Below are 23,307 nucleotides of genomic sequence, written 5' to 3'. Positions count from 1 at the left end.
AGGTAAAATGCTTGAAATTCCCAAGACTTTGGAGACTTATGTTTTATTAAATTTCTCATTTAAAAATTTACACAAGTTTTCTTTGTGTTTAAATATATTCATACAAGGGCAAGAAAATTATCCAGAAAAACAAATGCAATCCCATTCTTAAAAGAAGATATAAAATAAATGTTTCCCCTGAAAATGTATAATTCACAAGCATAAAATTAAAGATTAAAATGTTTCTTCTACACAATATAGAACAATATGCACAGATTTGGTACATAATTTCTTAGTTTTTGGGAAAAAGAAAAAGATAATGAGAAAGGTTTATAAATTTCTCAATCTCTTTTATAAAAAGCTGCAACTGAAAACCACACATACAATCATCCACTCAACACGCTGTGTGAATTATACTGAGGAACTGGAATTTAACCTCGCTGACTTCTGGTTGCTTTTTACAAAATGCACAATTATACCATAGAACACGGTCGCTTCTACAATTTGTGACAATTTTGGAAAGGAAACTCCTGCCTTCCTAACATAAGGAAACAAGATCACAAGATCACTCTCCCCATCATCATCCTATAGATAAAAAACTTCACAGTCTGGTGTACTTTCCATCAAAGGTGGAATGATTCACCGCTACATTTGCATGGATTCTTTTTTTTTTTTTTTTTTTTTTTTTTTTTTTTGGCAGGCAGAGTTAGACAGTGAGAGAGAGAGACAGAGAGAAAGGTTTTCCTTCCATTGGTTCACCCCCTAAATGGCTGCTATGGCTGGCACGCTGTGCTGATCCAAAGCCAGGAGCCAGGTGCTTCCTCCTGGTCTCCCATGGGGTGCAGGGCCCAAGCACTTGGGCCATCCTCCACTGCCTTCCCGGGCCACAGCAGAGAGCTGGCCTGGAAGAGGAACAACCAGGACAGAATCCGGCGCCCTGACCGGGACTAGAACCCAGGGTGCCGGCGCCGCAGGCGGAGGATTAGCCTAGTGAGCCATGGCGCCGGCCGAGTCTTCTGTTTAAACTCTCCTCAGATCCATCTTTGGTACATCATTTTGCGACGTATGAGACCACTTCATCCAACTTCAACCATTTGTTCTTCCCAAGCCTCATTTCATTATCGTAATGGATTTTATCATCCTCAGCAAGCTGAATATATACTTGTTTTTGAGAACTCAGCAGGTTTTTCCAGTTATCACTTACAGCCTTCAGCTTTGCCTGTGATGAGCCATCTTTAGCTTCTTGGAAACTTTCAGAAACAAAAATGCTGGGGCCAGTGCTGTGGCATAGTGGGTAAAGCCACCGCCTGCAGTGCCGGCGTCCCATATGGGTGCTGGTTCGAGTTCCGGCTGCTTCACTTCTGATCCAAGTCTCTGCTGTGGCCTGGGAAAGCAGTGGAAGATGGCCCAAGGCCTTTCGCCCCTGCACCCACGTGGGAGACCCAGAAGAGACTCCTGGCTCCTGGCTTTGGATCGGCGCAGCTCCTGCCATTGAGGCCGTTTGGGGAGTGAACCAGTGGCTGGGAGACCTCTCTCTCTGCCTCTCTTTCTCTCTCTGTGTAACTCTGTCAAATAAATAAATGAATCTTTTAAAAAATGTCATAAGCTCAGTGGGATCTTTTTGATTTCCAAAGCATTGCTAACTTTTTCATTAATGCTTTCTTTTTTAAACGTCTTTGCATGATTACTATTTCCATAGATAGCATCTGACTTGGAGTTAGAGCTTCTTGAATTTGGTTAATCTCCTCTTTGTGGGCCTCCCACTCTACCCCATAAACATCTTCATATACCTTTTTCTCTAAATCAGGAAGTTCCCTCCACAGCTTGGCAATTTTTTTTTTTAATTAGCTCTCCGTTCTGAGCTTTAAATATGGGTAGCTGTTCTTTAGAAAACTGAAGGTATGAAATCATAGGTTTCTTTGGATAGCTGTCAAAGGTGGATGAACACCATCTCGGAATATACGCAAAACTGAAACATGAGTGCGGTAGGTTTCCACAGGCCCTGCACAGATCCACTCCAGACTTCCCCCAGGGTCCTCAGCGTGCCCTAGACGCCCCAGGAGAAGTGGCAAGGCACCGGCGGACTAGACAGTACCTGCACTGGAATCTCCAGGCGCCTCCCCGCCCGCGAGAACAGACGTAACAACAGCAATAACCCGAACCGCGTGCTACCCTCCAGGATCTGTTATCATGCCCGCCACCCGCGAGGTACGATTTTTCTATGTTGAATCATCCTTGCATCCCAGGGATGGCTATGCCGTAGTTATGGTGCATTATCCTTTTTTTTTTTTTTTTTTTTTGACAGGCAGAGTGGATAGTGAGAGAGAGAGAGACAGAGAGAAAGGTCTTCCTTTGCCGTTGGTTCACCCTCCAATGGCCGCCGCGGCCGGTGCGCTGCGGCCGGTGCACCACGATGATCCGAAGGCAGGAGCCAGGTGCTTCTCTTGGTCTCCCATGAGGTGCAGGGCCCAAGCGCTTGGGCCATCCTCCACTGCCTTCCCGGGCCACAGCAGAGAGCTGGCCTAGAAGAGGGGCAACCAGGACAGAATCCGGCGCCCCGACCGGGACTAGAACCCGGTGTGCCAGCGCCGCTAGGCGGAGGATTAGCCTAGTGAGCTGCGGCGCCGGCCGCATTATCCTTCTAACGTGCTCTGAGATTGAATTTGCTGGGTGTTTTTGAGGATGAGGATTTTTATCAGGTATAGTAGTCTGTAGTTCTCTTCATATCTTTGTCTGACTTTCTATCATCATATGAATTGGAGGTGTCCCCTCATCAACGATTTGGAAGAGTAAGAAGGATTGGCATTAATTCTTTATAAATATTTCATTTAATTCTCCAGTGAAGCTGTTGAGTCTTGGGCTTTTCTTTGTTGATTGGTTTCTGATGACTCATTCAGTCTCCTTATCAGCTATAGGGCTGCTCAGATTTTCTGTTTCTTCATGATTAAGACCTGGAAGGTTCTGTGCTTCTAGGGATTTATCCATTTCTTCTAGGTTGGTATAATTGTTCATACATCTTTATATTTCTGTGGCATCAAATATAATGTCTCCTCCTTCATTTCTAATTTTAATTATTTATTTGCGTCTTCTCTCTCTTTTTCTTAGGATTCTCCAGAGAAATGGAACCAATAAGAGACACACACATATATAGAGATGATTATATGGCACCAGTTCACAAGGAGCCCAAGGAGCCATATAATCTGCTGTCCGCCAGCTGGAGACCTGGGTAGGCTGGTGCTGTAATTGGGAGATGTGAGAGCTATAGAGCCATGGCGTAGAATCCTCTCTGGATCAGAAGGCCTGGGAGCCAGGAGCACTTAGGGCAGGAGAAAATATCAATGTCCCAGCTCATCGTTCAGGGCTGGGCACACACACACACACACACGCACACACAGAATACAAAATCTCCCATCCTCCATTTAGGTCCTTAATGGTTTGAATGATTCTCATTCTCACTGGGGGATGGAATAATCCCCTCCACTCAGTCTAGAGAGTCCAATGTTAGCCTTGTCTAGAAACTCCCTCACAGACATACTGATGAACCATGTTAAACTTTTTTTTTTTTTTTTTGACAGGCAGAGTGGACAGTGAGAGAGAGAGGCAGAGAGAAAGGTCTTGCTTTTGCTGTTGGTTCACCCCACAATGGCCGCCGCGGCCGGCGCACCACACTGATCCGAAGGCAGGAGCCAGGTGCTTCTCCTGGTCTCCCATGGGGTGCAGGGCCCAAGCACTTGGGCCATCCTCCACTGCACTCCTGGGCCACAGCAGAGAGCTGGCCTGGAAGAGGGACAACCGGGACAGAATCCAGTGCCCCGACCGGGACTAGAACCTGGTGTGCTGGCGCCACTAGGCAGAGGATTAGCCTGTTGAGCCGTGGCGCAGGCCCCATGTTAAACTTGATATCTGGGCAACCCTTGTCCCAGCCAGGTTGACGCACAAAATGATTTGCATGGTATAGTTAAGCGTTTATTGATCTTTTCAATAAGTTAACCTGGTTCCACGAATTTCTACTGTGTTTCATTTCTGCTCCCATCTTTATTATCTCTTTATGTCTGCTAACTTTCAGCTTAGTTTTTTCTTTCTCTAGTTCCTCATAATGTAAATTTAAGTAGTTGATTTGAGGTTTTTCTTATTATTTTTAATTTATTTACTTGAAAGAGTCAGAGAGAGGGAGAGAGAAAGAGAGAGAGGGGAGATCTTCCATCAGCTGATTCACTCCCCACTCCCCAGGTGATTACAACACACAGGGCTGAGCCAAGTGGAAGGCAGGAGCCAGGAGCTTCCTCCAGGTCTCTTACATGGGTAGCAGGGGCTCAAACACTTGAGTCACCTTCTGCTGCTTTTCCCAGGCTACCAGCATGGAGCTGGATTGGAAGTGGAGGAGCCGAGACTTGAACCAGCACCCGTATGGGATGCCAGCATCGCGGGTGGCAGGTTTTCCTGCTACACCACAATGCTGGCCCTCATCTTTCTTTTTCCATGTGGGAACTTAACTCTACAGGTTTCCCTGTACTGTAGTACTAACTGCTTTGGTTGCATCCACGTATGTTTTGGTATGTTGTGTTTTTGTTTTAGTTTATCTCAAAATATTTTCTAATTGTTTCATGATTTCTTCTATGACCCATTGATTGGTTGTTGAAGAATGTGTTATTTAATGTCCACATTTTTGTGAATTTGCCAATTTTCCTACTGTTATTGATTTCATTCCTTTGTGGTTAGAAAAGCAGTTTACTGCATATATTTGGTGTTAGGTGCATATATATATATATACACATACATATATGTGCTATATATTTCTTGAAAATTGTCCTTGTTTACCATTATACAAGTATAATACAGGGTACTTAAAAATTCGTGGAAAAAACAGACTTAAGAGATCATGTCCATTTCCATGAACTCTCTGAAGTCTCCACATAATGCCTCTTATCTCTTGTGGCAGCTTTTGACTTAACGTCTATTTTGTGTGTTATAGTATGGTCTGCCGAACTCCGGCGAAGTCACCCTTTGCAGGGAATACCTTTTTCCATGCTTTTTAATCCTTACGTGTAAGGGGAGCATCTTGGAAAGAGCTCATAGTTGCATCTTGTTTTCTTTTTGAAATTCATTTAGCCATTCTGTGTCCTTTGGTTAGGAAGTTTAATGAATACATTTGCATTTAAAGTAATTACTGCTGGGAAAGATTTACTGTTGTCATTTTGTTTTTTTTTTTTTTATGCTTGGCTTGTGGCTATTTTGTTCCATTTTCCCTCTTTTCAAGGCCATCTTATGTGTTCCATTGATTTTTTTCTATATTGAAATCCTTTTGTTCTTTCTCATTTTCTTTGGTATATCTTCTATAGATATTCTCTTTTTTGTTTGTTTTCTGTGATTTATTTATTTATTTGTAAATCAGAGCTACAGAGAGAGGAGGACAGACAGAGAGAGAGAGATCCTCCATCCATTGGTTCACTCCTCAAATGTCTGCAACAGCCAGGGCTGGATCAGGCCTAAGCCAGGAGCCAGGAGCTTCATCTGGGTGTCCCATATGGGTGGCAGGGGCCCAAACATTTGGGCCATCTATTGCTGCTTTTCTAGATGCACTAGCAGGGAGCTGGATCGGAAGTGGACAACCAGGACTTGAGCTGGCACTTATATGGGATGCCGGCACTGCAGGTGGCATATTTACCTGTTACAACATTGGTCTCGCTAGGTATTTTCTTTCTTTCTTTTTTTTTAGATTTATTTATTTATTTGAAAGGCAGAGTTACAGAGAGGCAGAGGCAGAGAGAAAGAGAGAGAGAGAAGAGAGAGAGAGAGAGAGAGAGAGAGCGAGCATGAGAGAGATTGTCCATCTGCTGGTTCACTCCCCAAACAGCCACAATGGCTGGAATTGGGCCAATCTGAAGCCAGGAGCCAGGAGCTTCTTCCGGGTCTCCCAGGAGGGTGCAGGGGCCCAAGGCCTTGGGCCATCCTACACTGCTTTCCCAGGCCACAGCAGAGAGCTGGATCAGAGGTGGAGCAGCTAGGACTTGAACCAGCACCCATAAGGGATATTGGCACTGCAGGCGGCGGCTTTACCCGCGACACCGCAGCGCTGGCCTCTAGGTATTTTCTTTATGGTTACCTTAGGGCTACAAAAATGTTTTGTAATTCTAGCAATCCATGTAAAGCTGCTAACAATTTAAGTACATATTTAAACTATTCTTCTACATTTCTCCACCTCCACTTTACGATATTGGTGTCGCAAATAAAAGTTTTATATACTATGTATCCACTAATGTACTATTGTAACAACAGTTATGTTTGTCTGTTTTTAAAACTCTACACTAGAATTTAAGAATATCTTATGCACCCTTGTTGTATTTTTGTCTATACATTTTTCCTTACCAGCAGACTTTATATTTTTGTATGTCTCAGGTTTTTGTCAAGTGTCCTTTCATAATTTCTAGGACTCCCTTTAGTTTTTCTAGTTTTTCTTATAAGATAGGTCTAGAGGAGATGAACTCTCTCATTCAGCTTTATTAATTTGGGATTCTATTTTCCTATTAATACCAAGTCTGACTTCTTCTTCATTTTAAAAATATTTATTATTTGATTTGAAAGCCAGAGTTATTGAGAAAGTGACAGAGAGAGAGAGAGAGAAAGAGAGAGAGGAGAGAAAGAGAGAGAGATCTTCCGTCTGCTGGCTCACTCCCCAAATGGCTGCAATGGCCTGGGGGTAGGCCAGGTTGAAGCCTGGAGTCAGGAACTCCATCTGAGTCTCCCTAGTGTTGCAGGAACACAAGCACTGCGGCCATCTTCCACCGCTTTCCCGGGTGCATTAGCAGGGAACTGGATTGTAAGTGGAGCAGCCAGGACTCAAACAGGCACCTGTATGAGATGCCGGCTTTGCAGGCAGTGGCTTAACCCAGTACACCACAGTGCTGGCTCCTCTGTTTCATTTTTGAAGGATAGTTTTCCCAGATTTAGTCTTATTGGTTTATAGCTATTTTCTTTGCCCTTTGAATACACTCCCCTAATCTCTCCTGCTCTATAAAGTTGCTGCTGAGAAATCCACGCTAATCGTATGGGAGTGTCTTCATATGTGATGAGTTATCTTTCTTCTATTGCTTTCAAGATTCTTGCTTTGTCTTTGAGTGTGACAGTTTGATCACAACGTATGTTGATTTGACTCCTTTGGATTCAACTTAATTGGAATCTTTGGAGCTTTTTGAATTTGGATGTCCATTGCTTTCCTCAAGCTGGGAAGTTTTTTGATCATTATTTCTTAACTAAAGTTCTCTGTTCCTTTGTCTTAGTCTTCTGGAACCCTCATCACACAGCTGTTGATTTCCTCCATGATGTCTCAGGATTTCTTCACTCTCCTTTAGTTATTTCTCTGACTTGAAAATTTCTAACGACCTGTCTTCAAGTTTACAGATTATTTCTTCTGTTTGATCTAATCTGCTGTCGAACCAGTCTAGTGTGTTTTCCAACTCGGCGATTGTATTCTTTAGGCCAGAATTTCTGTTTGGCTCTTTTTCAATAGTTTCTCTGTGTTGGCTGATATTCTCATTTTGTTCATACACCCTCCCTGCCTCTTGGCTTTTTGTTGTCTGTGTTCTGTTGTAACACATTGAACTTTAAAAGTATGACTAAAAACCTCTTTCTTTGGGGTCGGTTTCTGGAGATTTATTTATTTATTTAAATTGATTAATTTAATTTGAAAGTCAGAGTTACAGAGAGAGGGGAAGATAGAAGGGGGGGGGGGGAGATCATCCATCCACAGATTTGGCCAGACCAAAGCCAAGTCAGGAGCTTCATCCGGGCCCCCCACAAGTGACTGGCAGGGGCTCAAACACTTGGTCATCCTCTCCTGCTTTTCCCAGGTGCATCAGCAGGGAAGTGGAGCAGCTGGGACTTAAACCAGTGCCCACATGGGATGCCGGCATTGCAGGTGTTGGCTTTACCTGCTCCGCCACTATGCCGGCTCTGTCTTCCAATCTTTACAAGGGAAAACCTTAACCACTCTATCTCTAGAGATCTTGGTGGGGCCGGTGCCATGGCTCACTTGGTTAATCCTCCACCTGCAGGGCCCGCATCCCATATGGGCGCCGGGTTCTGGTCCCGGCTGCTCCTCTTCTAGTCCAGCTCTCTGCTGTGGCCCGGGAGTGCAGTGGAGGATGGCCCAAGTGCTTGGGCCCCTGCACCCGCGTGGGAGACCAGGAAGAAGCACCTGGCTCCCAGCTTTGGATTGGCATAGCTCCAACCGTGGTGGCCGTCTGGGGAGTGAACCAACGGAAGGAAGACCTTTCTTTCTGTCTCTCTCTCTCACTGTCTAACTCTATCTGTCAGATAATAATAATAAAAAGGGACCCTGGGGGCCCTTGGGACATTTGTTGAGAAGATGCAATTTCTCTGGGCGTTTCCATGGGGATTTTCCCAACAGCTAAATATTCCAGTTTCTTTTAGAGCAGCTCACAGTCTCTTGCTCCCCCTGGTGTTTATTTGTGGTATACAGGTTCATTGATGCCACTGTTCTCCGTGGCCCAAGTTCATCCAAGGTTGCTGATTCCCCATCAGTTCTCTGAGTAGGTGAGATAGATGTCAGTCCCTGGGACACTGAAGGCATGTTCCACTCTTCTCTTTGCCCAAGGGAAGAAGTCATGAGCCAGGGTGTTCTCTTCTGATGCTGAGTGCAGCTGGCTTGGCGGTGTGACCACATGTAACGTGACTTGCCTCTTCTTACCTGGTTCACTGCTGCTGCTCTTGGCTTCACACTTGCTGGGGGTGCTGGACCACCTTACCTGATTTTCAGAGGTCTCATAAACTTCTTTTGTTCCGTTACTTGTTAATCTGGAGTTGAGGACTGGAAGTTCCTATTCTACCTCCTTAAGGATGTTACTCTTCTCCATTTCCCTGTAGGTATTTTTCTTCTTCAATCATCCAGAATTCATTCCAGGTCTTTGGCTATTTTTTATGCACTCCAGGCAAAGTGGAGCATGGAAAAGTCTACCGATGAGGGAGAACATGACTTGTTAGGAAGCTGTGCCTAATTGCTGGGTAACCTGCAGTAGCCATGGCCAGGAGAGCCTCTATTGGTTGGTTCTCTCACTCGTCTGTAGAATGTTTGTGGAAGTTCTAGGAACAGACCTGATGGTGTGGTTTACTAGAGACCTTTGCTACTCAAGGTAGATTCCACTACATAGGAGCTTGCTAGAAATGCAGAACCTTAGGTGTCTCCTTAATTCCCAGCATCAGAATAAGCATGCTAACAAGATTTTAGGTGATTCCTTTTGCCTTGAAGACTGACAGAGCTGGTCGTAGACCTGGAGACCCCTGGGGGGTACCTGAGTTGGCTGGGCAATGCCTGAGGAGTGAAGTCTCCACTGTGGTCTGAGCCAGTGACCTACCCACCTCTTAAAATGTTCCACAAAGTGCTCAGTTTTTATATTTAGGCAACTTAAATCCTCATTTAGTTGGTTAAGCCTCCCTAGAGCATCCAGACTAAATGGTTCTCTTGCAGATCAAGGTTCAATATTTGCCCATTCACGTGAACCTGGCTCTCACTTTCAACTGAAGCAACACTCCAAAGGCAGCCTATTATTGCTTTCCTTCATCTAGGTGAAAAATTGACTGGAAACTTGCCTATTTCCTGGACAGTCATACAGGAGAATTTATCTTGTCTTACCTGTGCAAGTTTTAATTACTTGCATTTGGGATTCCAAGGCTGTCTCAGAAATACAATTAATTTTAATCAGGAGTCTAAGTTTGTCATTCAGTCCAATTATTCTCAATTAGGTGATTGTGTATTTCACTTCATTATCAATTGATTGTGATTGCTTATTATCAAGTAAACTCAATATGTTTATGTTAATTTCATTAATCAGACAATACCTGCTGTTCAAAAGCCACGGTTTATTCAGGGGCTCATATCTGGGTACCTTGAAACACCGGGAAATTGATGCCAACCACTGAGAGCCATTAGACTCCCACATGTCCACCGTTGTGCTGGGAATGTAAGGAAAATGAAAACATTGAAGTCCAATGCTGTCCCGAACTGTCCCTTCTTTCAGTCACATGATTCCAAAGGAACCAATCACAGGGAGAACATGCATCCATGCCTGGCCAATCAGAGCCTTCCCTGGTGTTTCTATACTGAAGTAAGGAGGCAGCGCACAGCCATGCTCCATGGGAAAAAAGTCACCTGTGGCAAAGGAAAATAAGGCAGATGCTTGTGGAGAAGCAGAACTGGAGGTGGGGTGAGGGGATCCCAAGAACACCATGAGCATCTCTGGGGCCAGAACACCCTGGGTCCAGGTCTGCCGGATGCTGACATCATCCTCATTCTTGCAGGTACGGGAGTCAGCAGCTCCCCCTTCAGTGTCTATGGCTCTTTCCGCCCTCTGTCCTTCCCAGCCACACTGAGAATGTCTGGAGATTCAGCCTTGGAGCACACAGACACTCACTCAATGTCTGTTGAATGAACGAATGAACAGATCCAGAAATGAACTTGAGTTGGTTTCACGCACCTTGGCTCTGCACTATCTGAATGGACTGACTTCCCTCCTGGGATCAGTCCAGCCCCAGGGTCTTCGTTGGCTTTGTCCAGCCCCCAGATCACCCACAGGAGTTCCCAGCAAGCTCTGCAGTGAGGGCTGGACTATTTATAACAACGTATCAACCCAAACTGTCTGTGCTTCCAAGCCCTGAGGAAAGACCCATGCTATGATTTAGAAGGTGTTTGTACCCCTGAGATGCTGGAGCCCTCATCCCCAGTGTGATAGTGTTGAGGTGGTGGCAACTTGAAGAGGTGCTGTCTTGTGATAGGTGATTAGGTCAGCCCTCCCCTTCATGAATGAATTGATACTGTTCTGTGGTAGGGGGTCAGATCTGGTAGGAGTGGACTAGCCCCCAGAGTGGGGTATTATGACCCCTCCGCCATCTCTTGATTCCTGGCTTATACACATACAGCCGTTCTGCACACGGCCGTGGTGCAGCCTGGTGGTCATACCCAGGTGTTCACGCCAGGCTGTTTGCTCCCTTCCTCTAGCCATCAGAATCAGGAGCCAAATACATATATTTTACTTCATAAGTCACCCAGCCTCAGTTGTTTTGTTACAGCAACATAACATGGTCTAAGACAATATTAAAGTAAAAATAAAAATGTTTAACCATTTGGGGCCAGCATTGTGGCATAATGGGTTAAAACCATTGCCTGCAGTGCTAGTATCTCATATGGGAGCTGGTTGGAGTCCCAGCTGCCCCACTTCTCCTCCAGCTCCCTGCTAATGCACTTGGGAAAGCTACAAAAGATGGCCCCCTGAACCCATGCAGGAGACACAGGTGGAGCTCCTGGCTCCTGGCTTTGGCCTGGCCCAGACTTGACTGTTGCAATCATTTGGGGAGTGAACCAGGGATGAAAGATCTCTCTATTTCTGCCCACCCCCATTCCTTTAGTAACTGTCTTTCAAATAAATAAAATAAATCATTAGGAAAATTCAACCCTCTGACAAATGCTCATGGCTTCTCCATAGCAGTCCACGCTTCCACACACATGACAGAGAATTCATCACCTTGAGGCAGTTCTTCCCTTCTTAGGAATTTCTTTCTTTTTTTAGATTTTATTTACTTATTTGAGAGGTAGTTACAGACAATGAGAGGAAGAGACAGAGAGAGAAGTCTTCCATCCGCTGGTTCACTCCCCAAATGGCTGCAACGTCTGGAGCTGTGCTGATCCAAAGCCAGGAGCCGGGAGTTTCTTCCTGGTCTCCCACGCTGGTGCAGGGGCCCTAGGACCTGGGCCATCCTCCACTGCCTTCCCGGGGCCACAGCAGAGAGCTGGATCGCAAGAGAAGCTGCCGGGACTAGAACCGGCGCCCATAGGGGATACCAGTGCTGCAGGCAGAGGATTAACCTACTGTGCCACGGTGCCGGCCCCAGGAGAGTTTCTTTCTATTAGAAAGTTCAGCCTTGGGATGGGCATTTGGTCTGGCACTTGGGGCGCTGCTTGGGAATGTCCACATTCCATAGTGGAGCACTTGGGTTTGAGTCCTGGCTCATTTCAGCTTCCTGTTACTGCAGACCCTGGGAGGCAGCAGGTGGTGGCTCAAGTACTTGGGTCCTTACCACCCACGTGGGAAACCCACATTGAACTCTTGGCGCCTGACTTTGGCCTGGCCCAGCCTTGGATGTCATGGGCATTTGTAGACTAAACCAGAGGCTGGGAACTCTCTGTATTTAAAAAAAAAAAAAGTTAATCCTTATATGAACAGAAAAGCATTCTCCTGACAGCTGATTTTCCCTGCGTGGTCTTAGTTCTCTCCTCTGGTTCTCCAGACTTGAAAGGTGGGCTCTCTGTTGCCGATTGGTCTAAATACCCCCAGGCTGACACCAGTCGAGACGTGGGCTGACATCTTCCCAAGCCCGAATGTGCTTTCCTTTGCTCCCCGTCTTTGTCTGTGTCCCTCTTAAGATGTGACTAACTGTTGCCACTGCTCCCATCCCAATCCAAGGAACCACCATCTCAGGGGGACATTCTCCTCCACCTCCTGGTATTTCCTTTAATCCTTGTGAGCTTTCTTCCATGAATATAGCTAGATCGGGGACCGCCTTTACCTTGAGGGAGCACCACACTCTGCATGAGGAGCAAAATGCAGACAGTGGTATGGTCACCTCCTTCCTTCTGGAATCTGTTTCTGTTAATACAGGCTCAGGTTCATATTTACTCCATGCTTTCTCCCTTTATGGAGACCTGGTGCTAGATGAAGGTGTACAGGGAGGAACATGAGATGTGTGAGGGAGAGAACACGGAGCCATAGAAAAGGAGGAGAGGGGGAGCGGGGGACCCATTAGGGATGCACCCTGTAATGTGGGCACAAAGCAGGGTTTGTACAAGGTTTCTGGGGTGACACTTTCTTCCTGTGAGCCCCAGTTTTCTAACCCATCCTGACAGGCTCCTTAATGGCCGCTCATGGCAATGAACTGGGGAACAGGAAATTGACGGCAAGCGGATAGCTCGGATGAAGACTTGAATTCGAGTGACAGATGGAGAGCCACTGGAGAGAACCAGGCGGACAAACAAATTCAGGACCAAGTTTTCATCTGCCTTCCACTGATGTCCCTGGGAGTGGCCAATCTGCCTCACTGTGGGATGATCTCCTGGGATCTCCTTCTCTCAATCCTTTTACACTTCCATCCTCCTCACTCCCCCTTCCCCAGGTCAAGCCACCAGCATCCTGCTGTGAGTCCTTGTTTTGATGAGTCTGTTGCCCATCGTCCTGGAATCACCACCCTCTAGAGCTATTAGGACAGTATTGCCCTACACAAGAGAACAAATGACTTAAGACCTTGGATTAGGGCTTCATGTGAGAGGTACTGATTTAGCAGAAATATGAGCCAACTTTCCCCTATGACATAAGGAAGAAAAAGAATGAGGGAGGAGAGGGGACTGGGAACGGAGGGTGGAGGAGAGTGGTTCAGGTTAAGCCAGTAGGGTCAGAGACAGGCCTGTTTTGGCAGCGGCACAGGACCCAGTCCCCATCTGAAGGATGCTCAGGGCCAGCCAGCACCCTGGAGGGTGGACCCCGGACACCGGAGAGCTGGTGGGACACGTAGGGCGACTCATGTCAGCTCAGTATCTTCCCCATGACTGAAGCCCAGTCTCATCTACTGGTTCACTCCCCAATTGGCCGCAACAGCCGGAGCTGAGCTGATCTAAAGCCAGGAGCCAGGAGTTTCTTCCACACATGTCTCTCATGTGGGTTCAGGGGCCCAAGGACTTGGGCCATCTTCCACCGCGTTCCCAGGCCATAGCAGAGAGCTGGATCAGAAGTGGAACAGCTGGGACTCGAATCAGCACCCATATGGGATGCCAGCACTGCAGGCGGCGGCTTTATGTGCTACTTCACAGCACCGGCCCTGAATATTATGATTAATGGTGAATTAGGTCCATGAATACAGAGTGGATTAAAACTATGTACTTGCAGGGGCCGGAGCTGTGGCGCAGCAGGTTAAAGCCCTGACCTGAAGCACTGGCATCCTATATGGGTGCCGGTTCTAGTCCCGGCTGCTCCTCTTCTGATCCAGCTCTCTGCTCTGGTCTGGGAAAGCAGCGGAAGATGGCCTAAGTCTTTGGGCCCTGCACCTACATGGGAGACCCAGAAAAGGCTCCTGGCTTCAGACCACTGTGGCCATCTGGGGAGTGACCAGCGGATGGAAGACCTCTCTCTCTGTCTCTACCTCTCTCTGTAACTCAAATAAATAAAATAAATCTTAAAAAAAGAACAATTCACATAAAAAAAAAGCTATGTACTTGCAAAAACTGATGGAGAGAGGGGAGGAAGGGAGGGGGATTGGGAGGGAGGAGGAGAGGGGAGTGAGGTAAGGGTGGTTGTCTTCTTGGAACTCTACCTAAGGAGTGTATAAAATCTGTTCCCTCTATATTAATAAAAAGCCCTAGAAAGAAATCAGCCTGAGTCAAGTTCCTGGCTTCATCCCGGCTTCCGCCCAGCCCAATGCCACCCACCACAGGCATTTGGGCGGTGGGGGGAGGGGGAGTGAGTCAGTAGATGACAGCTCTCTCTCTTTTTTTTTCCCTACCTGTCTCTCAAATAAATAATCAGATTTTTTTTTTTTTTTAACAAAACAAAACAAGCAAAAAGACTAAGCATAGAACTCTTCAGTCACACTCCCATTTCCTGGAAGCTGTCGAGTGCTGGCTGTTCCCAGAGTGACCGCTGGTTTGATTGCTTCCTGCCTTTGTCGCCCAGGCTATCAGCACTGATCTGGTATCAACCCGCTTTCCAGCTTGGCTGAGCCTCTTTTGGTCCCGAACTCCGGACATTTGCACATGCTTGTTCTTGATGCCTGTAAGTCCTCCTTTCTGATCCTCCACGTTGCTGTATAACAACATCCCCGCCTACCAAGCCTTTAGCAGCTTAAAACAACAGGAGTTATTCATGGCACTCCAGGACCTGCCATGCTGGGGGCGGGGGTGGGGGACAGCCCAGTGCCAAGGGCTCGGCTCCGTGTGGGGTCAGCCAAAGCAGCTCCCAGGAGTCACTTTCCAGTTAGGCACTTGCGTGGTTGGCTGTTACTGGGAGCTCAGCCCGGGATGCAGGCTGGGGTGGGGGAGGGGAGGCTCAGTTCCTTCCCTCTATACCATGGGCTGTGCAGGCTTAACATGGCGCAGCTGGGTTCTGACGGCCAGAGTCCCAGGAGCGTTGGGTAGAAGCAGTGTCATGTTTCATGACCTAATGTCAGAAGCCACGCAGCCTCATGCTAACTATTGCTGCAGCCTACCTAGTTCAATGGGTTCAAAGTCCCCAGTGGAGGACTTTGAAGTCACCTGACTAGAACTGCACATGGGACAGGAGATAATATTGTAACCATCTTCCGAAAAGTAAAATCTCCTATTCCCCTGGGTTATGGTATTCACACTCAGCCCCAGGTTTCAGCTTCAGCTGAGTCAGCTCAGCTGTGGACACCCTCTCTTCCTCTTATCACTGCCACACTCTTGGAATTTCTTTTTTCTTTTCTTCTCCTGTTACATACCATTTGTGTGATTACCGAGTTAAGTCTTCGTTCTTCTGTCTTTGGGAAGAAGAGTGTATCAGATATTTTAAATGAATTTTTCCCTGTCTCTAAAGCTCAGTCTGTAAGTATGTTGTTGCCACAAAAGAAGATACTTGGGTTTGTATTACTTGAATGCTTGAAAAGTCAAATGGATAAGATACATTGTATAATGAATCAGGTTTTTATTTCTGGATAAAATTAGAAATGAGATAAAGAGGTGAACTACATAAAGGATGGGATGATTGTTTAGTATCCACCTGCCTCATCAGAAGGCCACCACCTGCTGGCCCCATTCTCTCACTTCTCAGAAAAGCAAATCCACTTCGTAGCGATCTCTATGTGCCAGTCTTTGTGCTAAGGTCTTGGAATTGATTCTGTTTAATCCTTAGAACAATCTACAGGGTATTATTTCTGTTATTTTATTTTAACATTTATCTATGTATTCAGATTATTTGATAGGGAGGGTGAGAGGGAGGGAGGGAGGGAGGGAAGGAGGGAGGGAAGGAGGAAGGAAGGAGAGAGAGAGAGAGAGAGAGAGAGAGAGAGAGAGAGAGAATCTCCCACCTGTTGGTTCATTCTCTAAATGCCCGCAACAGCTGGGTTGGGGCAAGGCTAGAGTCAGGAGCCTGGAACACAATCTGGGTCTCCCACGTAGGTGGCAGGGATGCAATTACTTGAGCCTCACCTGCTCTCTCCCCAGGAATGCATCAGCAGTGGGAGCTGGACTTGAACAGCTGGATGCAGTTGTCCCAAGTGATGACTTCAGTGCTGTGCCAATTACCCGCTCTGATTTTCACTGTTTTATACACGAGCAGAGATTGAAAGGGTGAAGAGGATTGTCAGAAGGATACACACAGGGCTGGCATTGTGGTGCAACAGGTTAAGCCACTGCCCACAATACAGGCAACCTATATGAATGCCAATTCAAGTTCCAGCTGCTCCACTTCTGTTCCAGCTCCCTGCTAAATGTACCTGGAACAGCAATAGAAGACGGCTCAAGTGCTTGGGCCTCTGCCCCCCTACATGGGAGACCCAGGGGAAGCTCCTGGCTGCAGCCTGGCCCAGCTCCAGCCATTGTGGACATTTAGGGAGTGAACCAAGGGATGGAAGATCTCTCTCTCTTTCTCTGTTGCTTCCTCTCTGTAACGCTGCCTTTCAAACAAACAAACAAATACTCTGCTTTTCACTTATAAATTCCTATGACTATGCCACTATATCATCCTGTCTCTCTGTGGTTTCTTGTACATTTGGGAGGATTACTAAATCCAGTGTTGAATATTTTCTCATACTCTTAGACAACTATATTTCCTTTTCTATGAATTCCTTCCTCATGCCTTTTACCCATTTACCTTGTTCTTATTTATTGTTGCAAGTTTCAGATCAGGTAAATTATTTTCCTTGTTGTATTTAACTTTTGATTTTATTCAGTTTTAGACACAGGAAAGTTTTATGTGAGCAAACACAAATGATTTCTTTCACTACTTCTTTTTTTTTTGGTGGCAAAAATGATACATGCTCATTATAGGAGATTCAAAGAAGGCAAAAATGTATAAAGATGAAAATATAATGAATCTTTAGCTGTCCATCTATCCTGTGACCATTCTTATTAACATCCTGGCACACTTGCTTTCTTTAAAAATGCTGTCCTGGGGCCAGTGCTGTGGCATAGCTGGTAAAGCCACCGACTACAGTGCCGGCATCCCATATGGGTGCCAGTTTGAGTCCCAGCTGCTCCACTTCCGATCCAGCTCTCTGTTATGGCCTAGGAAAGCAGTGGAGGATGGCCCAAGTGTTTGGGCTCCTGCACTCACGTGGGAGACCCAGAAGAAGCTCCTGGCTCCTGGCTTCAGATGGGCACAGCTCCAGCCATTGTGGTCAATTGGAGAATGAAGCAACAGGTGTAGGACTTCTCTCTTTCTGCCTCTCCTTTTCTCTGTGTAATCTGACTTCCAAATAAATAAAATAAATCTTTTTTAAAAATGCTGTCCTATGAGAGTGCATAATAATAAGTGTTTGCATTTCAATTAAAGAATAGCAACAAAATGTACACCTGACGCACCTGCCTAAAGCACCCCTCAGCTGTGTGTATCCGCTCTTAGTTAAGAAACAAACAGAACATCAGTAGCACCTTGGAAACCCCCAAGTTGCCTTCTCCAACAACATTTTTCATTCCTACCTGGATCTTCCAGAGGCAGCCATGAGTCTACTTTAGAGTTCACCATCCCCTTGGTTTTCTTACCCACCGATCCCCAGCCAAGCAATCTATTAACATCAGCTAGCTTTGGGCTTTATTCCATTACCATGTTTTTGGAAACTAGTCAAGCAACCTGAGAAAGAAAAGACAGTTCATTCCTTTCCCTCCTGTAGACCATTGCAATGATAGGCTACACCACGGTTTATCCATTCTACTGCTGATGGATCCTGGGACTGCTTCCAACTTTTGGCTGTTAGGAGCAATGTTGCTGTGAGCTTTCTTATACATGCCTCCTGCTGCACATGGATCAAAGTTCCCCCAAGGTGTGCATGCAAGGATGGCACTGCCAGGTGACACATAGCCACCTACCAATGCTTACTTTTCCACCACCCAGCTCTTTTCCAAGGTGATTGAGACAATTCACGCTCCCACTAATAGATAACTTGTCATGTCCACTCGGCATTGCTCTAGTTAAAAAAATTTTTCCAACCTGGTTAGTAGGAAGATACATGCAAGTCTTGTATTGTATCAGTGAGTCATGCGTAGCTCCAACTAAACATTTGGCACAGGCTCCTTATAAATGCAGGAGGTTCATTTGGGCTTATGGTTTTAGAGGTTTGCAGTCCCCAAATTGGGCAGACCCAATGGGTTCAGGAAGGTGGGTGGTGGCGAGGGCAGAGTGTGTGCAGAGGCACAATCATATGGCAAGCAAGGAACCAGAGAGAGGAGCCACTAAGCATGACATGGCTTCTTCTTCTTTTAAGATTTATTTATTCATTTGAAAGACAGTGTTACAGAGAGGCAGAGGCAGAGAGAGAAAGAGAGAGAGAGAGAGAGAGAGAGAGAGAGAGAGAGAGGTCTTCCATCCTCTGGTTCACTCTCCAATTGGCCGCAATGGCTGGAGCTGCACCGATCTGAAGCCAGGAGCCAGGAGCTTCTTCCAGGTCTCCCACACGGGTGCAGGGGCCCAAGGACTTGGGCCATCTTTTACTGCTTTCCCAGGCCATAGCAGAGAGCTGGATCCAAAGTGGAGCAGCCGGGATGCCAGCACTGCAGGCAGCGGCTTTACCCACTGTGCCACAGTGCCAGCCCCAACAACTTGGCTTCTATAACCAATCCTCCGTCAGAACCACATCCTGGGGGTGCACCCTCCAGGACCTATGGTGCCCCCTGTCCTGAACACTGTAACTGGATTCAGTGTCTGGCCCCTTTGCAAAATTAACATAAAACTTTGAGGGCTTAAACTTTGAATACGTACCTGAGTGTGGGAGCCATGTCCTTATTGAAACCATAGCACTTGTGAACATGTTGTAATTGTTCAAATTTCCTACATATATATACATGTGTATATATGTGTGTGTGTGTGTGTGTGTATGTGTGTGTGTATGTGTGTGTGTGTGTGTGTATATATATATATATAAATCTGGTGTTTTATCAACTGAGTGAATCATGTTAAAATATTCCCTTATGATGAAGTACTTTCCAATTGATATTTCCTAAAAGAGTTTTTTTTTCTTTAAGTATTTTGAAGCTTTTAGGTGCATGCAAGTTTAAAATTGCTACATCTTCTCTATTGAACTGTTTACTGCCGTGTAATGATTCCTTGATCTTTTTTCATGTATTTTATCTCAATTTCTATTTTCAATGACTTTTTGTTCTATCTACTTAATGTCTCTTTGGCTAGTACTTGTCTGAAACACCTTTTGTGATCTTTCAATTTTTTTGCTTCTGAGTGTTCAACATTGTGAATGTATTTCCTGTAATAATATTATCATAATCAACCTCTAGTCTCCAGTTCACACCCTGTGTTCACATCCCTCCTACATCTTTTATTGGCAGAAAACATTTTTCCCTTTGAGTCCCTTGCACCTATATGTGACTGGTGTTTGAGGAATGAGTAAGTGAATGTACAATACACATTAAGCAGTATAGGTTCAGTGCAAGACGGCAAAAATTTCCCTTTCTAAGGTGTTTTGATGTAGCAAAAGTCATTCCCTGCCCCAAAGCCAACTAATGTGAAGGATTTTTTTAAAGATTTATTTATTTATTTGAAAGTGAGAGTTACACACACACACACACACACAGAGAGAGAGAGAGAGAGAGAGAGAGAGGTCTTCAATCTGCTGGTTCACTCCCCAATTGGCTGAAACAGCCAGAGCTGTGCCAATCCGAAGCCAGGAGCCAGGAGCTCCCTCCGGGTCCCCTGTGTGGGTGCAGGGGTCCAAGGCCTTGGGCCATCTTTTACTGCTTTTCCAGGCTATAGCAGAGAGCTGGATCAGAAGTAGAGGAGTTGGGTCTCGAACCTGCGCCCATATGGGATGCCAGCACTCACTATGTCACAGCACTGGCCCCAAGAATTTTTTTTTTCAAAGAAATACAATGCTGTTCACCATTCTGCAAGCTTAAAAGAGACAAAATGGGACATCCACTTTGTGTGACAACACCAACTGACAGACCAGCCATGACCTTGTAGGCGCAATGGCGGCCAGGCCCACCTGTTCTCCCACGGCAGCCAGCATCCTTCTTGCCAGTGCTGAGTCTTCTGTCCCTTTGCCTTTGAGCTTGGCGAGTTGGATGCTTTACTGGACACACGTGAAGTGCAACAAGACAGCTGGGGCTCCCACAGACACCTGCTGCCTGGTGGTGAATTCACCTAGTGAGAGGGGCTGCCCACACCCGAGCTTGCCAGGCAGCTCCTAGAATTGACCAGAGCCAGGGTGAGGTGGACTCAGGCCTCCTGACCCTGATGTCCCCTCTGGGATTGATTAGCTGGGACTTTTCTGGATGCCCTTAGCACAGTCACTTCTCTTCTCCGACAATGAGAAGACGGGACTCAGAGCCTCTTGCTTCCCAGGCACTTGGGTTTTTCTGAGTGTGGCTTGGCTGTCCAGGGAAGAGAGGCCTTGCTGGGGCCAACCTGTTCCTGATCGATAGCGTCTTGTGGCAGGGCCGAGACCCCTGTGCAGAGAGGATCTGGGCGGGCCCCTCGGTAGTTGTGCGTCATGGCCCATGAAGACTTGCTTCTGCCGTCTCCTCTGACTCCTGGGAAGGTCAAGGGCCCCTCCTACAGCCCCCTATCACGGGAGTTACTTAGCAGTATAAATTCAACCACCAGAGCAACTCTGATGGTCAGCCAAGACAAAATGGCATACCTTGACCTGGACTTCCTGTTGAGCACCGGAAGTTGGCTGCTAAGCTCAGCAGTGGCCTCGGAGCCCAACAACATCCGGGTCTCCTTCCCTTTCGTCCCTGCAGCCTGGGGCCAGGAGCGCATGCTCAGTACAGACGGCCGAGGCTCTCCTGTGGGACAAGTCTGCTGTGCCAGTTTCCCTGGAGGGTGGGAGGCAGAGCGAGAGACCCAATACATAGCAAGCTTGGTTGTAAAACCTGCTCAACAATTGAGCTTCAATTTCCTCTCCCTTTCTAGAGTTGCTGAAGAATTATACCCAAGTCTTGAAGCCAAGCGAATAGAGATACTGGCCAGAGGCTGAGGGGCTGCCCCCAGTGTCCCATGCATGGCTCCTGTGTGAGCGGCCTCAGCCTCTCAGCTTAGGCTCGACCCTCTGTCCTCCTGTCCTGACCTCTGACCCCGGTGATCCCATCCTTTACATGAACAGAGTAATGACTCCCAGATACTATGCACGAGGGTGCTTCTCATGGAAAAATGGAATTAGAGGGGAGGGTATGTTTATTTCAGTGCAAACACATTCTATGTGAGGGTGATCTGGCTGCGACATCTGTCACCCCATTGATCGCCAGAGTTGATTCTGCTGATCTGGCTGGCTAGGCGGGTGTCCCCTTCCTCCCTCACGGCTCCTTGTGCGTCCCTCCCGAAGCTGCGTCAAAGAGGATGACCTTCCCTGCTAGAGGAGGACCGGTCTTTGGTCAAGGGTATACAGGTAGCTGTGCTCCCCTGCTAGAACCTCCAAACAAGCTCTCAGTGCAAACATTTTAGAAATCCATGCATAGTTTTTTTCCGCTGCAATATGCATTTCCCATGAATTTCTGAGGGCCTTGGGTATGATGAACTTCAAACACTGTTTAGTTCCATTTTTCCACAACCTTTTCCAATGCTCTTGTATTTCCTGGCTAGACCCATAGCTTTGGCCTTCTTACTTGACATCGCCCCTGGCACAGGCATCTAAGTGTCTGAACAGCCATTCCCGCTCACCCCATCTTCATGGACACCGCCATTTTTCACCCGGGATCCAAAGCTAGAACTGGGTTTTCTCCTTTTTCCACACCCCCGATCACCCATCAGAAATGGCAGCTCCCTCCCTCTCCATCCTACCAACCACCTCCCTCCAACCTTAGCCGTGCCCCATGTTGCTCTTTGCCCGCCTCCTCGTCAGTATCTGTTCCTTGTACTGCGCGGGAGCCACAGTGATGTCAAAGAAGAGTTGGAACACATGCTCCTCCTGCTGAAAAATCCTCCTGGTTTTCCCATTGTGGGTCAGCCTGATGACAATAAATTGTCTCCATTTGGAGTAAGGATAGGCGGCGAGATCAAATCCTTCGGGTTCAGGTTCTATGAAGGGCTGGTGCAGATACAAAGGTGACTGCGGAGTGGCCACCACCTCTTCCTCCATGCTCTTCTGGAGATAGACCCTTTTCCCTGGGAATCATGGTCCATCCTTGGGCAGTGACTGAGGCTAGCCCAACAAACCCTCCTGACTCCTGCCCACACTGAAGTTTCCAAGAGGCGAGGACCTTCCCATGATCCATCAGTCCAATTCTCTCTCCTGACCCTGCAAGTTGATGAACAAAGGCACCAGGAGCCCTTTCTGGCAGCCTCCTAAAGAGAAGCCGCAAGGGTGCTGCTGCTGAGGTTGCCAGAGCCCTTCTGCTCCCTGGGTCTGCTCAGATTTCTCTGCATTTCCTTTAATGGTCTGAGCTACCCTGGCACACTTCCAATAAAGCCCTGTTTCTGTGCAAATTAGCTAGGGTTGAATTCTGCTGCTCTCAGGGGTTGCAAACCTGCAAACCATCCAGGGCTGCACTTGGCACATGCTGCAGACACACAGCGGGCACAGAAAGGCAAGGCTTAAATAGCATCACCCCCTCCCCACTCCTCGAGCACCCACAGAGGGCACACTTGTTCTACCAGGCACCCCTGGGTTGCCAGCCTGGTGCAGCCTGCGAAGGGGGAAAAGAGAAACTCTTTTCCTGTTTCTATTTCTGTTTCAGCATCTGACTCTGAAGTAACGGAAGATAGGACTGCTCTTGTTTTAACAACAAAGGCATTATAAATGATCTCACACAATAAAAGTCTGCAGGGAGGCCTTTGTGGAGCTGGATCAGCATTTCACATGTGTCCTGGTGCTAAAAATGAATTTCTGTGATTTTTGGATAGATTTTTCATGATTGCAAAGTGTTAGCTGCAGCTCTGAACATCATTTAGCAAAGACAGGCAGAAAGGGACAATATCAAGATGCAGAAAGAAAGAAGCACTCTCATGAGCACCTGCCTTTCTCTCAGAGAGGAGAAATCACCCCTGGAATTGTCCAGGTTGATGTCTCCACTGGTTAGAGCTGCAACTCCCAGAGCAGCCGGGAATGGGCAGCATGACATGATGGCCAAAACTGTCTTAGACCCATCAG

General features: G+C 46.9%; 1 pseudogene; it reads right to left on the bottom strand.

The window, feature by feature from the left end:
* Window positions 1–1,010: 1,010 nt before the first annotated feature.
* On the bottom strand, window positions 1,011–21,901 carry LOC100351320 (transcription factor A, mitochondrial pseudogene; annotated as a pseudogene).
* Between the last annotated feature and the right edge of the window lie 1,406 nt (window positions 21,902–23,307).

This window comes from Oryctolagus cuniculus, chromosome 19, assembly GCF_964237555.1.
Source record: "Oryctolagus cuniculus chromosome 19, mOryCun1.1, whole genome shotgun sequence".
In the NCBI taxonomy this organism is placed as follows: Eukaryota; Metazoa; Chordata; class Mammalia; order Lagomorpha; family Leporidae; genus Oryctolagus; species Oryctolagus cuniculus.
This window is presented reverse-complemented; position numbering and strand designations above follow the sequence as displayed.